The sequence below is a fragment of the Vanellus vanellus genome (genome assembly GCF_965231255.1).
Source record: "Vanellus vanellus genome assembly, chromosome: 6".
Lineage (NCBI taxonomy): Eukaryota > Metazoa > Chordata > Aves > Charadriiformes > Charadriidae > Vanellus > Vanellus vanellus.
Window position 1 is genome coordinate 51,683,122 of NC_138911.1, and position 19,206 is coordinate 51,702,327.

A 19,206-nucleotide genomic window follows, 5' to 3' on the forward strand; every position below is an offset into this window, starting at 1 on the left:
AGGGTCACAAGTGCCATGTCTGCATTCACCTGTGGACCTCTCCGGCATACCGGGAGCTGACAGGCACAGTCAGCTAACATCCTTTGGGAAGGAGAGTCTATCTAGCCCTGTGCTCTCTAGACCATTGAAGAAGTGTCTTGACATTGTCTTTCAAGCCCTTTACAATCATTAACCAATTAGTTATTAGGTAATCACGACTATTAATTATAGTTCCAACAGTGTTTGCAGATCCTATCAATCTTGTTTCCATTAAGGTTACATTCAGTGACTGCAGCTGAACCATAAGGAAATAATCACACCACAGTTGTTTTTATTGTAGGAGTTGAATTAGTTTATTTTGCTCTTTTTGCTCTTCCCCTTTCTGTCCTGATTTTGACAGCAAAATCCCTTATTATGTCCTTATTGGAAAGGATATATGCAAAGGGGATAAAAGAACTGTCAAAACTGTATACCTGAACTACAAGGTTTTCTTCTTTTTCCTCTAACCAATGAGAGACAGATGAATTATCTCTGAAGTACAGAAGAAGGAAATAGGGAAGAATGATTGTCACCAAATACCCGCCTCCTTCAGTAACACAAAATGGATTGCATAGGATACACCCTTTTTAACCTGATGAATGAACCTTGCCAAATGCACCAGAGAAAAGTCAAAATGCCAGCATGCTCTTTGTTTGCCTTAGTTTCTATATCCTGACTGCTAATTTTGAAAGCGATGCTTGCCCTTTTAGAAAAGAAATCACTAGATATCCAGTTCAGTAAATTTTTCTCCAGCATGCTATTATGTGCCTGTAGGATTCAAAGCTGTGCACAAATTCCAAGGTCCTTGCCAATATTTCCACTGGTTCTAAAACAAGCTCTCCTCCTGCTTCCACTGATGTAAGGGGCAGAGAATAGCATTCACGCTGAGCACAAATCCATTTTAGCCTGAGAGATGTTGAAAAGATTTTGTTTAAAAAAAAAAAATAAAGAGGGAAAAATGATAAACATTAGCTCCAGGAATCATCCCACCAAGGGGCCCAGACATTCTGAAATTTTACCAGGAACAGATGAGAAACAACTGTTTTGATTCCCTCATGAGATCTTCTGGGTAATGGAAAAAGAAACAGCTTCCCCGTGCAGCCTCGGAGCCTGATGGTGGGAACATCTCTACGCATTAGCGTTATTGACAAGCTGTGCTATTTCTTTTCTTGAGGTCTTCTTCCACCCTGCTTTTTCATTTTGCTGCACTGGGTTTTTGTTTGAAATAGACCTTTTTATCAATGCCAGCAGCACATGCTGTGGCTCAGTTTGTCTTTAAGGTGTACCTCCCAAACTTCGTTTCAGATTTGGAATGTGAATCCCTTGTTATGTCTCTGTGACTTTCTTCAAGCTAAAGATAAGTAGTGGAAACGCACCTTCTCTTACTTCAGACGTAAAAAATTCTTTCAGGAAAAGATTAAGTAGTTCGATGGAAAAATGTGTAGCAGAACTTAGAACCGTCTGCTCAGTGAAAAACACTTATATCACCCCAGGGTTTCTCCAATTTTCTTTAAAAATAATACTTGTCTAAAAATAACTCTAACTTCCTAAGCTGTTGGAAGAAGGAAACTCTTTTTGTTCTCTATTTCAGGTCTATGAAGTCTCATTCATTGAAACAAAACTCACATTTGACTTCTCCTTCACATTTGCTCACTGCTAGCACCCCACCTACATATCAGTGCACCACACAGCCTGTTCTCCACTCCATGACCTTGAGTTATGGAGCTGGAGAGAGATCCCAGCACAACACTGAAGCTCCCCACCGAGGAACATATGAAAAGCATCTCCTAGGTGGCCCACCCTCCAAGAAGCCCTGTTGAAAGCAACCCTTTCCACCTGCAGCCTTGACATGTGACCATTTTCCTGTCATGTGGTGCCAGAGCCCCAATATACAAGTGAAACGTATTCTACTCCATGGGACAGAAGAACATGGTGTGGCTAGTATTCATGCAGCAATGGCATAAAGGATTTCCTACCTGTGGCTGAAGATATATTACATCTAATTTCTCTCTCCTGTAACGTAAGAACAGTCAAAAGCACAGTCAAAACAACTAAAAGCAGAAAAACTTGCAACCGACAAAATACTTTTCCCCCCTTTGCAGACATTGTTACAGGCAAAGCACATGGTAGGAACACATTCAGTTCACCACTGAATATTTGCTGCTATACATTCAACTCTGTCTTAGAAGTTTCAGCTCCTTATTGATATTTGTCCAGGAGAAGCTGAGCTTTCATTACTCCTGGTGAGCTCTGTTATGTGGAAGGTGATCAAAATTTCGACGCATTGCCCTATATCCATTTCCAGGCTTCTCCTAGATTAGGACTCTAGGAAAGCAGTACAGTTGGATTCATACACCATTCATATTACTCGCTTCCAAGCTGTGATAGCATGCAGAAGACAGAGTAAAAATAACACTGTGTGACAGCAAATCAGCCAGTATATCCCACAGAATCTATCCAATTTTGGTAAGATTAATTTTACACTTTTCTTGGCATTCTCAGTTCATTGTCTTTGGGAATCTTACACAGCGTTCCATATTTCAATGGCTAAATTCCTTTTATTATCTGGGCACATTAATTTAAAGCTGAACTTAGATGCATCTCTTCTGTGCTGCAATCTGCAGTATAGACACATTACAAGAGCTGACTATAATAAGCAGTCAAAGCAAAAATGTCCTCCCTCCTTTTCATTCCATGCCTTTGTCAGCTAAATTCTAATTAGCAGAGGAGAGATAACACTAGACAAACTCCACAAATATGCAGACACAGCTTCCATAAGTAGACTGCTGTACTCACAATATTATTAATAATAAAGATATTCCCCACTGTTACCATGGGACCACATGTCTGATAAGGCTAAACTGAATTACTGCATGGACCGGATATTCACACTGAGTAAACAGAAGAAAGAAGAGATGGTAAAGATTTCAGCCCAAACAATGACAGGAACTCAAACTTGTAAAAATTGGAATAATAAAGTCATATTTGCTCTGGGAATAAATCAAGCTGGCAAGAATAAAGACAGTGAAGTCTGTAGCAAAATGGGAGGCAAGAATGGAAGGAATTTAAAAATATAGGACCCTTTCCTCCAGACACTTGCAGTCTTATGAGTAACATATTTCTCTTGATCTTTGCCATACAACAGATGATTATTTCTTTAAAAAACGTTCTAGTTTGGACATTAAGAAAAGACATAAAGTAGTACGTGGGGACAGTCCAATGTTTGGGTAACTTTCTAATGCATTGCAATGTCTACTATGACTTAAAAAGCTCAGACAATCCTGATAGTACTTCAGGAGTTTTCGTTTGCAGACGTAACAAATGAGCAAAAGTTCCTACGTATTGGGTACAGAAAGTGTGGTGTACAGGACCTTTAGCTATCCATTACATTGCACTTACTGAGCTAGCTGAAACCTCTTAATTCAATCAAAACATCCCAAGAGAACACAACTGCTTGGAAATTATGTTTGGCACTAGGTAGCACTCTTCCTTTTAAATCCCACCTATTCACACCAGCAGAGGAAAATCCAGCTGCTCTCTGAATTAGCATGCATGCTGTATCCAGCTGTTCTGGAAAATCCATAGCTAGCACTTGAAAACATTAGATTTTAAGTTATTATATACACACATCATTAACTTTTAATAGTAGAGTAAATTCAGTATTTTCATTATATCTCTCAGCCTATGATGTTTGTTTGAACTAGCCATGTATTTTGTCCTTTTTAAAAGTATCTATATCTCTATAAACACAGATATAATTTTCTCATCATTAAAACAGGATCCTAAACTTCTGAAAGGCTGACAACAAAAAATAGACGTAACTATCTCAATTAAAAACCACTGGATAATTGATTATTTGATGATACCTCTTTGCTCAGGCATTTTTGGAACAATTAATTATAGTGTCTAACTAAATCAGGCTCATCAACTCGCCATTATTCAATGGAAATCTGTGGTATTTACCAAATGAATAGTCTGAATTACATTCTGGTAAGTAAATAGCAGAGTTTATACACAGTGACAGTAAGCTGTCTTGTGGATACTGCAGCACAGATTGGCTTTGCTACTAGCATTGCAAGTGCAACTGATGTGCTTTGGAATGGTTTTTGCATCCTGTAAGCAGCAGGAGAACATTTTCTGTTTTAACTCTACCTTTGGTAAAACCCTATAGGCAGTGGAGTACATACAAAATCCAATAAAAAACTAAGCCGATACTAAAAATAACCTCGCCTTAAGATAAGTCGGCATTTGAACCTCAGTCTTATTCCTTTCCAATTCTTTGGTTCTGTCAACCAGCTCCTATGGTTTTGGTTACAGCCAAGGCAAACCGAAACCAGACAGGGACAGTTTCCAGGGTCTGACCCAGATGTACCTGACAGCACCTTGAATGAAAACCTGAAACCTCATCTGCCAGAAATCTGAACTCTGAGGCTGGGGACAAAACTTCAACTGTGAAACTGCTTGAGCAACTCCAGGTAACAGACACAACCAGCTTCCCAACCCTTGTTTTTTTTCTGGCCGCCTGCCACCTTCCTCCTTCCCCAATTCAGCCCACCACATAGCAGCTAATACAGGCATTTCTGACCAACCAGCCCAGGGGGCCATTCCAAGGGCAAGAATGAATGGCCAGAGGGAGGCAGTGACTGCTCGTGCTTCCACTGGCACTAAAAAATTGATTCTGAAGTTTCCCCTTTAGCTTAGTTCTAGTTTCCACCCAGATCCTCTTAAAGACTTTAATATCTACACCCAGTGCTGCAAAGAATTGTTTGGTATCGCTGAAAACTCGCTGATTTCTGCCCATACGACAAAAGCAACTCAGAACTTCAAGATAATAGGATAGCCGGTAGCCAGAGTCAGTGCAAAAGTGTAAGATGCAAAAGGTCCTTCAGCTATCAGCAAAAGGACACATTTAGTTTCCACTCCTTCCTAGAGGAACGCAATGAAAATAGCCATGTTGTTTTGTGTTTGCAGCCTGTAAAATAACTGAGAAATATATCATATTAGTGTTTACTCTGGTTTGTATGCTTGAACACTGGTAAAACTGGAATGAACTGGAAAGGGGAATGCTTGGTAATTCATCTTAATTGAATGACCAATATATCAACCCTTGAAACTTAACAACAAAACCAAAGGTTAGTGTAGCTTAAGGCAAATAATTGAAATAATGTTTTATGCTATATTTCCATGCTGGAAACCTCCCTACAATGCACAAAGATCAATACTCAGCATGATAGATGGATGGTTTTGAAAACTTCAAAAGTCAGCTGGCTGACTTCTAGTTCATGAGAGACGAGAAATGTGTCAACCATTGTACAGTTGCGCCATTAGTTTTGGAAACTCATTTAATATGTGTGTGTGAAAAAGAACAAAAGGATTTGTGACCTGACTGTGCGATAACTTTCTACACATAGGAAGGCAGCTCAGCTGTTTTCTAACTCATCAAACTTTTTGCACACCTGGGGAGGTAAAATTGGAGTCTAAATTTGGGAAAGATTTTATTCTACGCACTGAGTTTACTTTCTGAAACAGGTCAAAAAGCATGGTAGAGTACAGCCAAGGGCTCAGCTTTGGCAGAGGGCCCAGATCTGACTTCCAGATTACCTGCAAGATGGCAAATTGAGGGAAGGTTGGTCCAGTCCTCTCAGGTTGCCAGAGAAAACACATGGAAGTGGAAAGGAAGAGCCATCATTTAATGCAGCTTTGTCATTGGTCATCCTTGAATAAAATCTTGTCAAAACAAAGGCGCTAGCTCTGTTCAACTTCCTATAAGGTTGTCAGGGTTTAAGCACTTTACCAGTGAAGACTTCTGCCCTTGCTTTTTATGTACTGTGGTAGAGCTTAAAGATTATTACTGATGTCCAGAGACACTCAGTAATGGCCTCAAAGGGTTTATAGTCACTTTGATACAGAAGGTGTAAACAGCTTGATAAATACCCTTGTTTCTAGCTAGGCATAACTTTTAACTTTGAACCAAACCTTTGCATATCTCCAGTCTAAATACTTCCGTTAGAATAGGGTAGCATACCTTCACTCCACAGTGAGCAAAGGCATACGAGGCCGTCAGGGCTGCCTGTCATAGTAGTGATATATCCCGTATGTCCTGTGCTTGGGATACAATGTAATGGTGCATGGAGATTCTATAGTCTGTGTTATGAAATGCCCCTTTCTCCTTCTATTCTCCATTTAATTCTTCACTGAAGCATATGCCAGAATCTCATCTTTCAAAGACTTAGCAGAAAGAATTACACAAGCAATAAACTACAGAGTGAACAAGGAAGTCTTGGTAAGTGGATGTTAATAGTTCTTGGTCATCTTTCAAAATGAAGACAATTTACCTTTTTAAGACACAAGGAGGTGAACTAACCCAGCTGCTGCTGATCAAGGTTACACGGATACCACCATCAACACGTCCCAGCTTCTTGTCGTTACACACCTCATTTACTCTCACAGTGGAGATCACAATTTCCATTTCTTCTCTCCTGGTATCTGCCTGTTTAGCTGTGTGCCTGTTTGTTCTCTAATACAGTCCTAAAAAGGAAAGGGAAAGGAAAAGAAAAAGGGAAATAAATGTATATCATAAAAACAGAATAATTTGTGTTAGAAGGGACCTTTAAAGGTCATCTAGTCCAACCACCCTGCAGCAAGCAGGGACATCTTCAACTACATCACATTGCTCAGAGCCCCATCCAACCTGACCTTGAAAGTTTCCAGGGATGGGGCATCTACTACCTCTCTGGGCAGCCTGTGCCAGTGTTTCACCACCCTCATTAAAAATAATTTCTTTCTTATGTCTAGTCTGAATCTACCCTCTTTTAGTTTAAAGCCATTACCCCTTGTCTTATCGTTACAGACCCTACTAAAAAGTCTGTCCCCACCTTTCTTATAAGCCCCTTTGAGTAATGAAAGGCCACAATAAGGTCACCCCAGAGCCTTCTCTTCTCCAGGCTGAACAAGCCCAACTCTCCACACCTGTCCTCATAGAAAAGGTGTTCCATCCCTCTGATTATTTTTGTGGCCCTCCTCCGGACCTGCTCCAACAGGTCCATGTCTTTCCTGTGCTGAGAGTTCCAGAAGTGGATACAGTACTCCAGGTGGGGTCTCACAAGAGCAGAGTAGAAGGGGAGAATCACTTCCCTCGACCTGCTGGCCACACTTCTTTTGATGCAGCCCAGGATATGGTTGGTCTTCTGGGCTGTGAGTGCACATTGCCAGCTCATGCCCAGCTTTTCATCCACCAGTCCTTCTCCTCAGGGCTGCTCTCAAGCCCTTCATCCCCCAGCCTGTATTGATAATGGGGGTTGCCCCAAACTAGGTGCAGGACCTTGCACTTGGCCTTGTTGAACTTCATGAGGTTCACATGGGCTTACTTCTCAAGCTTGTCCAGGTCCCTCTGAATGGCATCCCATCCCTCAAGTGTGTCAACCGCACTGCTCAGCTTGGTGTCATCTGCAAACTTGCTGAGGGCACACTCAATCTAACTATGCCATTCATGAAGATATTAAACAGTACTGGTCCCAATACAGAGCTCTGAGGGATACTGATCATTGTCACTGATCTCCATCTGGACATTGAGTTGCTGACCACCACCCTCTGGTAGCTTCCAGGGGAAACATCAAACTTCTATGGTTTCTTAGAATAGGTGTATGCTTCATTTTCTTTTACTAGATCCATCACTTCAGGAGTCTAAATTCTGCATAATCTAAAAATCTTCTCTAGTTAATACGTAGCAGAATGTTCAATGGTTTCTTCAGGTTAATAAAACACTCTGCAGTGTACCAAACATTATAGTAATGAAGACTAGCAAGGCAGATAAGGTTAGAACAGCACTCACCTGCATCTGTCTTACAGCACTGTCTGTGGCTCAAATCTTCGTGAATTTCCATATTCACCTCCATTCTCAAACTGCTTCAGCCCTCAGATGGTGGCTGAATGTAACCTATCAAACTCACTGTCCACAATGAAACCCCACATAAATTCAGAAATAATTACTGCACACAGATATTGCATCCTACTTCAGGATGTTGGCAGACCCTTACACTGCATTTCGTTGCCCTTTCTTTGAAGGTGCACAGAGACACAAGATATTTTTATAAAATTCCACGTCTCTTCCTCAACACTTCTAAGGCATTCCTTTAGATGTACAGAACGGAAAGCTACAAAACAGAGCAAGTGGATCATATGAGAGCTCACATTGGCTTGTTAGCAACCCCTACAGCATTCCTCTGATAATTTCAAACCACACTGGTTTATTATTTTTTTTCAAATAAAGATGTATTTGAATCATGAAGTTATTTAAGGTGAATCCTAAACAAATTCAGAGCAATGAGTGAGCCATGACACCTTGATTATACATTCTTTCTTCACCATGTTGTCCAGGTCATGTTGTTGTGGGTTTTTTTTCAAAGTGCAGTGCCTCTGGGTTGGCTAGGTTTTCATATCAGTACATTTAGATGCAAAAAATGTGGTCTTTGGTCTATGGAGGAAACCTTCTTTGTCTGTGTAGAACCAGCTCCGTTTCTAGCACTTCTCAAGGTTTGGAACAAGACGTGTGGTTTATCTTCAATACACGATACTTCTATACAGAATTTACTGCGGGAAGGAGAGGTCTTTAGCACGGAGCAGCGCATCCCAACTCTCATGCTGTACAACAGGGCCACACAGTCCACACTGCCCCGCCAATGTCGGGCCTCTACATATTTAAATATCCCACTTTAAAACAAAACAAAACATTTCTCAGCAATCAGTACAGCAACAGCAATTTTAGCTCTGTAGGTCTGTGAAAGCAGAGGTGAAGTAGTATTTTGCAAAGTTAAAGTAATCTCTTCTTCCTACTTCTCTAAAATATTTTCAGGGATCCTAGAGTTCAGGAGCATGAATGATGTCAGCTCTAGGAAAAATGAAGCAAGATATGGATGTGTGCAAATAGCATGAGGGTAGAGGATACGATGCAATCTACTGCGCTCCCATGGAGACAGTGAGTCTTCACTGACAGTCTATCCACATGCAGTGCCACTGAAACAGAAGTAATGCACAAACACCACACTTGACAGACAAAAAATTGGAAAATATTGACAGACAATATTTTCACAATCAATCATTTACATTTTTCATACTGAAACAACTTCACCTTCTTGTTTTGTTTTATATTGTAAATTACAGTATAGTTCAAAGTTTTAAGTCACAGCATACCTCTCACCAACTGCTGCTGTGTGTGTTCCAGGGGATGAAGTTGTCAGACTTTCTCAGCTAAGCAATAATAGGAACTTTTAGCAAAAGCAAAACCATCTGTTTTCCTTTAATTTGTTCTGAGTAACAATAAAATTGGAAGGAAAGGAGGGAGAAAGCATGCCTTAGGCAAGCACTTCACCCTAACTGGTTGAACTGCTCATGAGCATCTGTAAACAAGCTCCTATAATGGGAAGTGCAATGGAAGTGACACAGTTGTTATCAATACACAGAGAGCTGAAATGCTGCTAAGGTTTTTACGCAGGTCCTGTGTACATCTGGAGAATACTGTCTTAACTGTAAAGCACATTGTGGCTTACTAATACTATCACTAAGTGTAATCCAGGTGTTATTAGCTTTATTGCTATTTACACAGATGCAAATAAGTGTTTTCGTGCTCCCGCTTCAATCCATAACTGCAAGAAAAAAGACAAATACTAATTATCATTTTTTTTTAAATACAGACCTGACATGTTTCTAAATAAAAATTCATCTAGAATTTATGGGTTTGTCAAGGCAAGAAAGTGAACAAATTTCCTCACGAGAGGAGGAATTTTGAAAAGAAAAAAAATATTAAATAATGTGTAATCTTTATGACTGGAAAAACAAATTTCCTCATGAGAGGAGGAATTTTGAAAAGAAAAAACAAATATTAAATAGTGTGTAATCTTTATGACTGGAAAAGTATAACTGCTTTCCTGTTTAATTTTTTTTTGTTAAACAAAAAGGCAATCTGCTCTGGAAATTCCTTGTGTATAATACCTTTGTTTTATACTGCGCCATACTTCAGCCCAGAGGATCCCAAAGAAATTTTTTGCTTTTGTCCTACCTTATCCACCTGCAGTTAAAGAGAATTGTGGAGGACGGGAAAATAAGTTTGTCATTTCACTCTGGAATAAAGTCCTTTTTATATGACTTTTGAATGTAACTGCGGTGAATTTTGAACAATATGAACACAGAAACATACATCATTTCTCCGTTCAGAAGCAGTGATATGTGCAAAACAGATACCTGTTCTTCTTACAAATTTCCATCATTTGACCCTTTAAATATGGCTTGAATTCCAAATTTTTTGCAGCTGTAAAATGGCTACTCTGTATCTGCCAGCTATAAACTCGCCCTCAGTCTCTCCCATCTGGTAAACAGGATTAGTTCCTCTTCTGATTTTGCTTTTGTTACTTCCTATGAAAATATCTCTGTTGTCTCATGAAAGCAACACATATAAGTTTATTTTTATTTTACTGGCTTTTGAGATCTGGTTCAAGCTGCTTCATGTCCCAGCTATTAGCTGGAATGAGAATTAGATCCAGCTGGTATCTCCATTAGAAGCTGCAAGCAGACAAGCTTAAATGTCAGGTGTGAATCTTTGTAGTGGGTTTGATTTAAGACTAGTGAAAGATATACTTAAGCTTGTTTTCTCTAAAGGAACTGCTCTGTTGCATCACTGCAGCATATCCAGACATCCTGAGATCTTCCCTTACTCCAGCAACCTGGTTGTTTCTTTCCCTGTAAATCTGTCTTATTTGTCTCTCTGCATCCATCACAATCTCTCTGACCTTTTTGCTCCTTAAGACATTTTCCCCTTGAGCCAGGCTCTTCCTCGGGTTTATCCTCTCTCATAACAAAGGTTTTGGCTCCTCCTTCTGGTTTTTAACTGGGCAGCTGTAGGTCTGTCACTTTATTAAGTTGTTTTGATGATTTTTATGAAGAAACACAGTGGATTGGACCACTGCTGCAGATCTAGGAAACCGGTATCCTATAAACTTGATTACAAAGGAGAAGTGAGCTTTCCGCTTTCCTGGACTAGACTGCAACTTAGTCTCCACAAGTGACAGCTAAAGCAAGAGAAGCTTAATCCCTCTAAGTAGGCAGCATGCTCTATCTCAAAGAAAATGTTAGGTCCTAATTAAATCATCAGTACTTATACATAAGTAGCCTCTACAGGGTGAATTTAAGTAAAGTTACTTGAACTTGTAGCTACCTTTCCAATATAATGCCTCTTGTATGATGGACAAAAGACCCACCAGAGACCTTGATGAGTAATTTACTCAAATGATATCTCCGTTCCCCATCTGTTGAACCACGATAATAATATTGCTCCCTATTGCAATCCTTTGATGATCTTGTCTAGTAAGATAGCTTGATCTTTGTGAGAGAGATCTGTGTGTTTTTTACCAAACTAGCAGCATGAAAACACAGGAACTCTTTTGAAGACCTGAAATTGCTACTGTCTACAAATAAAAGTGTTAGCAATGGGTATAGAGACCATGGGTAGAATATAGGGACATTAACAGAAGAGAGGGAACTCTTTTGATTACCTTAATGGGAAAAATACATTTTCCTTTGATGGAGATCTGGTTTGAACTTCTAACTGATTTTTATATTTTGTTGCATGAATTAATTTTCAATCTCTAATTATTTTTACCAAGAGAGTAAAGATGCATTCAGCCCCTACTGCTAAAAAGTGAAAGGAGAAATAAATGAGATATTATTTATGCAAAAAAAAAGTGACAGAGCAAATATGAATCACAAGTTCAACCTTTCCTGAAAGCAGACAACCCACAGGTTCTCTGAAAGAAGGAATTACACACCTGCCTATACAGTGCAATAAATTTCCTTTTAAAAAATGAAGTCTTTTCTGAGCTCTTCAGTGTAAGAATTATACTTAACTTATGATTAAAGTGACAGCACTGATATTAAAATTTAATGTTCCCAATATTGTCATGTTACAATAAATCAAACTGTTGGAAGCCGTAAGACACTCTCATTCTCTTTGTGAAAAGAGTTACACTTGTTTAATTTGAATGGATGTTAGCTTCTGATTAAGAAGCAGGTTCTTGATAGGAAATTGTATGAATTTGTGTCTCTATAACAATCAGAGGGAACCGCATACATAGTTCATAAAACATGCAGCTCATTGCCATGTCTGTCAGTGCCAACTAGCCTTCTGGGGCTTTATTAATACAGTAGGTTATAGGGATGACAAGCTTGCAGGTAGAAATAATGGTCTAATGATTGTTTGGAATATTCGCGCTGCCTTGCTTCAAGCTCTGGCGTTGTGTTTTTTTTTTTTCCTGTTAGTGTACAGAGCTTTCAGATATAATAGTAAAGGAAGAATTTCAAAGCAGAAGATAACACGTTTAGTTACCTGGCAGTAGGAACTGTTAGCACATAACTGCTTTTTTGCCTCCAGAAATATCAAAGTGTGGAAAAGAAAAGGTCGAAGGCCATATCCTAGTACCCCTACTGCCCAAGAAAGCATCGACTGCAAAATTATGCTGATAACATTAAGTATATTTGATTTGGTGATACCTACAGACCAGGACTAACATTGTTCCAGAAGAGTTTGGGACATCAAATAAGAATTTGTTTCCAAAGGAGAGAGTGAATGTATGTGCTTCTCCATACGCATCTTGGTAGATGAGCTGAATGCTAACAAAATTATGAAATTACTTGCTTTACTTAAAACTCTCTGTAAATTATTCTTCCCTTGCGCTGCATACTTTGCAAGTACTGAATAATAGATATGCTTTTCTTAAAAAGTGCCCTTTCTAAAATAGAGAAGCCAAAGATAAGAGAAAGAAATGTAACAGTATAGGAATCTGGCAAACAACAAGCCTGTCCCTGAGCTGCTTTTTCTCCTGCTGGCAAATGGAGGTGGAGCATAGCCGAGAGCAGCGATAAGCTATACGGAGTAAAAAGCAAAAGCAGGGCAGCCAAAGACCTGTTTTCAAAATCCCGAGTTCTGCCCAGTTTGAGTCAAAAAGTCGAAACTAAACCTCCTGTAGGCTTTAAATGTAGGCAAAGGAAGTGGTGGTTTATTCTACAGACATCTGGAGCTGCAAACAAGAAAAAAATATTATTCACAGACAGTCATTGTTTCCGATTAAAATTGGCAGAGTGGTGAGAGTGATTAATCTAATTCTCTTAGAATTGTATTGGGAAATTAAGATGTTAATGGAGAAGATAAGAAAAAAAAATTGTTTCTACATTCCTTAGGAAATAAGGCACTATTGACTCATAGTTCATGTGCCAGGTCAGCCTCCCTCAATCTTTCCTATCCCACTAGTTCCTTAATTATTCATTGGAATAAAGTAAAGAGAAATAAAAATTCTGAAATCCAAAGATGAAGCTGACTGATGGAAAGAACATATCCCGTTTTGTCTCTTTTTGAGAAAGAATGGAGATAGCCTAGATTTTAGTAGATATTTTCCAGCTTCCAGTAACTTTCTGTTATGAGGCAGGGATTCTCTTAAGCCTTTCTAAACAGCACCTGCACACATTCCTGTGTGATTTGTCAGTCCTGCTCACGGGCCCTTTGCTTTCCCTGTGCAATGACTTGGGACGCTAGGCTTCTGACTCGAGGCTGAATATTCTGCCAGCTGATGGCATCCCAGGTTGCACGCTACAGTTATCTAGACCTAGGACTAGATGCGTGGAAGGATTTAGCTGCTGTAAAATGAAGAATCAGACACCCTCTGACAGAGACAGGAGCCGAACCTGGATTCTCCCTATGATCCACCAACACATCATCCTAAAGAGTTGGATTAAAGAGCTTCACCCTGAACTGAAACTCTTGTCTAGTCAGGCTCATGACCTTAGTCTCTGTACTTTCTCTTCCTTAAGGGTATAATGATTCTATTTGCAGGCTTAGATAGTTTCAGAATGGCAGTTCTGCAAACTATCTTGTATTTGGGTAACTAATCTTGCGGCCACCACTGTGCTTTAAATTAATTTATGAAGTTCTAAAATGTCTTCTGATTCCTTTATTACTGAAGCCCCACACCACTTCTGCCAGGTAGCGTTATCAACTTCATCGTACAGAAGCAGACCTCAGTTGCGAAGAGGCCTAACGCTTTGCACCTGGTCGCACTGAGTGATTGAGAAAACTTTGGAATTCATGTCAGCCCTTCAGACTTTCTGGTTTCTGCTTTAAGACTTATGTGCACCCTCATGCAGTTTGTATGCATTTTTTCACCGCCAAGCCAACTGCTTGACATCTTCTATGAGAGGTTCCATGATTTGGAATGGGGAAAACTGTTAAAGAGAAGATTCTCTACCGACCTAACCTACTTATAACCCTAAAAGGAACATTTCATCAGCACTGGAAGGTAAGGGTGGGACTGGATTTTTTCAATCATCCACATGTAAATTTTTATTTAAAAATACTCTTAACTTTGTCTTCCTCTGTGCTCATATCCTAGATATGATTTATAGATTACCCAAACATTTCATCAAAGACTGAATGGGAAAGCAGCAGCTTTTCCATACAAACTGATTTGTTAGCAAAGGATAAATCAATGTGGCAGGCAGAAATACAGTGGAGATTATAACACAAATGGTAAATGTGGAAGGCCTCCCAAATGGGAGGGACTGGGTGTTGTAGGGGGGAAATGCACGATTTACGGTGCAGAAAAGAGAAAGTTTCCTTTGTGATGATGTTACACTGCCTTTAAATGGAGTAAGAGGGTAGAGGAACAAGGAAGAGAGAAGAAGAAAAAAAGAAGTTTTTTTTATTTCTAAGACCTATGGCATGCAAGGTGATGGTTTTTTAACTACTTTGCCACTAAGATTTCATTTGGGGAGGCATTTTACATGGGTCTTTATTCAGGGAAAGGAATAGTCTGGAGAATTTCCTAACACTTAGGAATTGCTAATATGCATGAAATATGAAGGCCAGATGAAAAGATTATTTGTTAACACAAGCAGGACTATTCACACACTCAGACAGCTACTACCAGGCAAATAGATTAAGGAAGTCAAAGGTGCAAACCAATCCTAAATCCCCTTAAGCAAACATCTTTGCTTAAGGCAGGCATGAGCTAGGTATTTTACAGTTTCCAAATAATTACTAGTCTAACAACTCCTGCTTACTGCTCAAGCATTGGATTAAAGACTCCAAAATTCAGAATGGGCTGTGCTGTGATTGCAGACCTCTGGACTACTGCAGATGGATCAGCTATTGATGCAGGGGCACGATACCATCAAGTCTGGTTCATGCACTAAAGCCACAGGCTCTGGTGAAACTATCATGTTCTGCCCAGGCTATTTTATGCTGCTTAAGCTATAGCCATCATGAGTTAGTCACCCTGCTTTAATTTCGTTGTCTGCATGGAGTACTCAAAGGAAGTAAGGCAGTGCCTCCAAAACCGTCAACACAAATAAAACCATATTGTCAACAAACACCTTCACCCGAGCGACAGTCATACTCCTTATTTTTGGTATCCAATTTAAGCATCTGAATTAGCAACCTAACCTTCATACAGGCTGCACACAGGATAATCAGGGATGCTTCGGAAGGATATTCATCTCAGATTGAGCTCATAATGTAGAAAGTTCAAATGCCTAATTTGAGCATCTCTTTTAAATGTTTAATCCACCTGTGAGTAATCACGACTCACAGGCTCTTTACCGCAAGCACTTTACAGGCACAATGCACTGCGAGGAGCAGGAATTAGGAGGCAAATCTAATTAAAAATTTCGCTTTACCACAGCAAACACGATTCGCACAGGTTTATTCTGGGAACGTAGCAGTGGCTGTGCTCAGCCATATCAAAACTTCATTTAACTCTGTGTGCCACCACTATCAGAGAATGGTAACAGACACCCAGAGAGCACCTAGTGCATAACAAGGGGGTGAGAAAACAGTGATAATACCCCCCACCTTCTGTATATGCCCCAGGTCCACAGCGTATTATGTTGTTGTGTTCTTACAGAACAAGGTGGTAGGGACTAGGGCAGGGGGAGGATGTCACAAAAGTATTTCCCTACTCAGAGGAGAAAATGGCTGTGTTACACTCTGAATCTTGGAGAAAAGCACAAAAAAAAATGTGCTTTGCTTTAGTATAATATGAAACAAGGATGAAAACATACATATTTTTAATTCTCTTGGTTTACTTACCAAAAAGAAAAAAGTATTCTCTTATGTTCCTATGTGATAAAATTATAGACCAGGAGTCAAGGTGCAAATATGTTATAGTCACTCTCTGATTGAACTGATCATCAGAGAGTATCACTTACTGTCTCTGTAATGCTGCTGCAGTTCTTGTAGAGAGCTTCTGAATTTGTTTTTCAATCCGTTCACTCCAGTCTCTTCATCAGTGACTCGGGAAACACAAAGAACCCCCAGTGGAAGAGCTACAAAAATCCATTCCTTTTACAAAAGGCACCTTTAAAAATAACACATTACACTCTCCCACCACCACACACAGACAGATAGACAAACAAAAAATATATTAATTGTTAAGTTACTGATACTTATTAGGTAACAATTAACTAAATTTTGCCAGAAAATGAGTGTGAATGACTGGGATAGAGAGATGTAATTCAAAGGTAGGTTGCAAAAGCGAATATGTTTGTGAGAAGGAATGATTGAGTGCAGCAATAAAGAGAGAACTGAGACAATAACTAGAGGCTGTGTAGCTGGCCACATTTAAAGCAAAAATAGAGTCATTCTCAATATGAACATAAAAGGGGGAGTGGAGGGTGTGAGAGTCCATTGCAGCAAATGTCCAATATAAAATGTATAATAAAAGCAAAGCATCTGGATTTTACAGTGCAAACATCAAACTGTAAAGGTCTGATTGGGGCAGTCCTGGATCTGAACATCAGGCTGCTCTTTCAAGAACCCTCTGTCTATATGATAATTATAAAGTCCAGAAAACATTACTTAAAGATACATGATCACAAGTGGGGAATAACTCAGATAAATATAGCCCTAGATAAGTCATCTCAGGTTTTACACAATGAATATTCAGGCATGTTTCCAAAAATTGCGGTTCGCTATTGGTGGACACTAGGGTCAAATGAACAGCTTGCTATTTCCAGCAAGTTCTAACTCTAACTGCAGGTTACCTTTTGATCTGTTTGAAAAAATCTTGCTAATTTGGATTTTTTCTTGGTTTGGTGCGTCTTTGCTTTCCAAACACTTTGTGTGGGTATTTATTAATTGAAAAGGCAGCGCAAGACTTTTGATGAGAGACATAAGTCACACTGCACGTTTCTGTCTTTCTACTGTGTACATATAACTTTTTAAAGCTAATTCCCAAGTCAAAAAGTTCAAATATAAATTTGACTTTTGCTTTCTCCACATATTTGTGAGAAAAAAGGTTATTCTAAGAAACGTCTCCTGCTAAAATTAGAGTATGTATGGATCACAAATTCTCAGGTCGTGCAAACAGAGTAGCAACATGTTTAATAAAAATCAAAACTAACAAAGGGCCCACAGAAAGTAAGTGGAAGGATTTGTCTGCCCCCTTCTGTGCAAGTGAATCTGGTCCTTAAAAAATGTACAGTTCTATCTCACGTACAGTCTCCTCAGACTTCCATCATTGGTTCCATTTTCCTTCACCTTCTCTTTGACTAGCCTCCTTGAGCATTTTCTCACTTTATTTTTTCTCCTTAGTACATGGTGACAGAGACACTTTTCTCCTTCTCCTGTGCCTCCTTCCAATATTTCAGAGGGATCGCCCCTCACAACGAAAGGCCTAAGGAGCTCAAATCACCTCAAAACTTCATTACTGAAGACTTCATTATTGTCTGTAAGCATCTTTCTATCACATGACAGTTTCTGACTAGAAACGTAACCAAGCTGGAAAATTCCTGCTACAAAATGGACATGCAACAAAACTAATCAAGTACTGGAACAAGACTAAGGGACATGGTAGATACCTGTGACTTGAATATTTAAATCAAGGTCAAAGATATAGCTGTATCTCAGCCACAGCTTGTGATCCCAAAGTGAGAGTTAATGGGTGGCATTCTGCTGCCTACATTAACCAGAAGGTGAGGTTAGCTGGACATAATACGTTCTTATGGACTTAAAATGTGAAATTTTTCACTTCAATCAAGATTCCCATCATATTATACAAATAGGCTATGACATATGATATGAGTAATACGTGAAATATCTTCTTTTGTACTTTGTTACAGCATCTTCTGCTATTAGAATACTACAACATCAGAGTCTGAATTGCAGCCCATTGCATGCGCTACGTGGCATCATGAGCCTGATCTAGAGCCCATTGAAGTGAGCGGCACTTCCTCATTAACTGAGAGAGTGTGTGACTACAGCCTTACTGATGGCTGTGGCAGCAGAACTTCAGCTTTCTTACGTACAGTCTTAATAAGAGTCTTCTGAAGACTATGTATTTGTGTGTGCGTACACATGCACAGAAACGTATGTACTCCTGATCTAGTGAAAGATGTTTCTACCAGCTTCATCACCAAAGCCAGCGTATCATACAAAAAAAATTAAATGGAGAGTCAGAAAGGTGACAATGGCATATAACCAGAGTGGACTCCCAAAGTGGGATGGTATGGTGACCTCTCTGTCATAGTTTAGACAGACTAGCTTAAGGGTAGCTGCAGGGAAGGTTCTCCTGGAAGACAGAGCATTCTGAAGGCTGGATTCTTGTGGGAAACCTCGGCTGGTCCGAGGGATCAGATTGCGAGTTTAACATCGACCTTGAGCAGATATCTGTGTACCCTTGAAGAGACTGGGGAGTCCTGAGAAGAGCTGAGTTTTTTACTCAGGGATAAGGGTTGGCAAACATCCTGGCTTTGACCAGAGCATGAACATCACGTGATCAACAATTGTATTAGCTGGCTGGCGTGTGATGTGAGAGCGTATTGGGCAAAAGTAGAATGCTAGAATATATGCATAGATAAGCACCCGGGAAAAAGAATATAAAAAAGCACTGCTTGTTAAATAAAGAAATTGGATTGCTGCAACTTGATGTTCAGTGTCATGTCTGTCCCAACAACGACAGATTCTTTTACAAGTGGACCAGAGGATCTGCATGAAGGAAAAAACAAGCAGTATAGTGTCTTTTGCCCTTCTGAGCTATTGTAACAGGTTTTCTGAGTGTTAAATTATCGACCTAACAACTATTCAATACTAACTCCAGCAGAAATACGCTGAAGAAAGATATGATCATGTCTGCCAGTACAAATTTCCAGTTT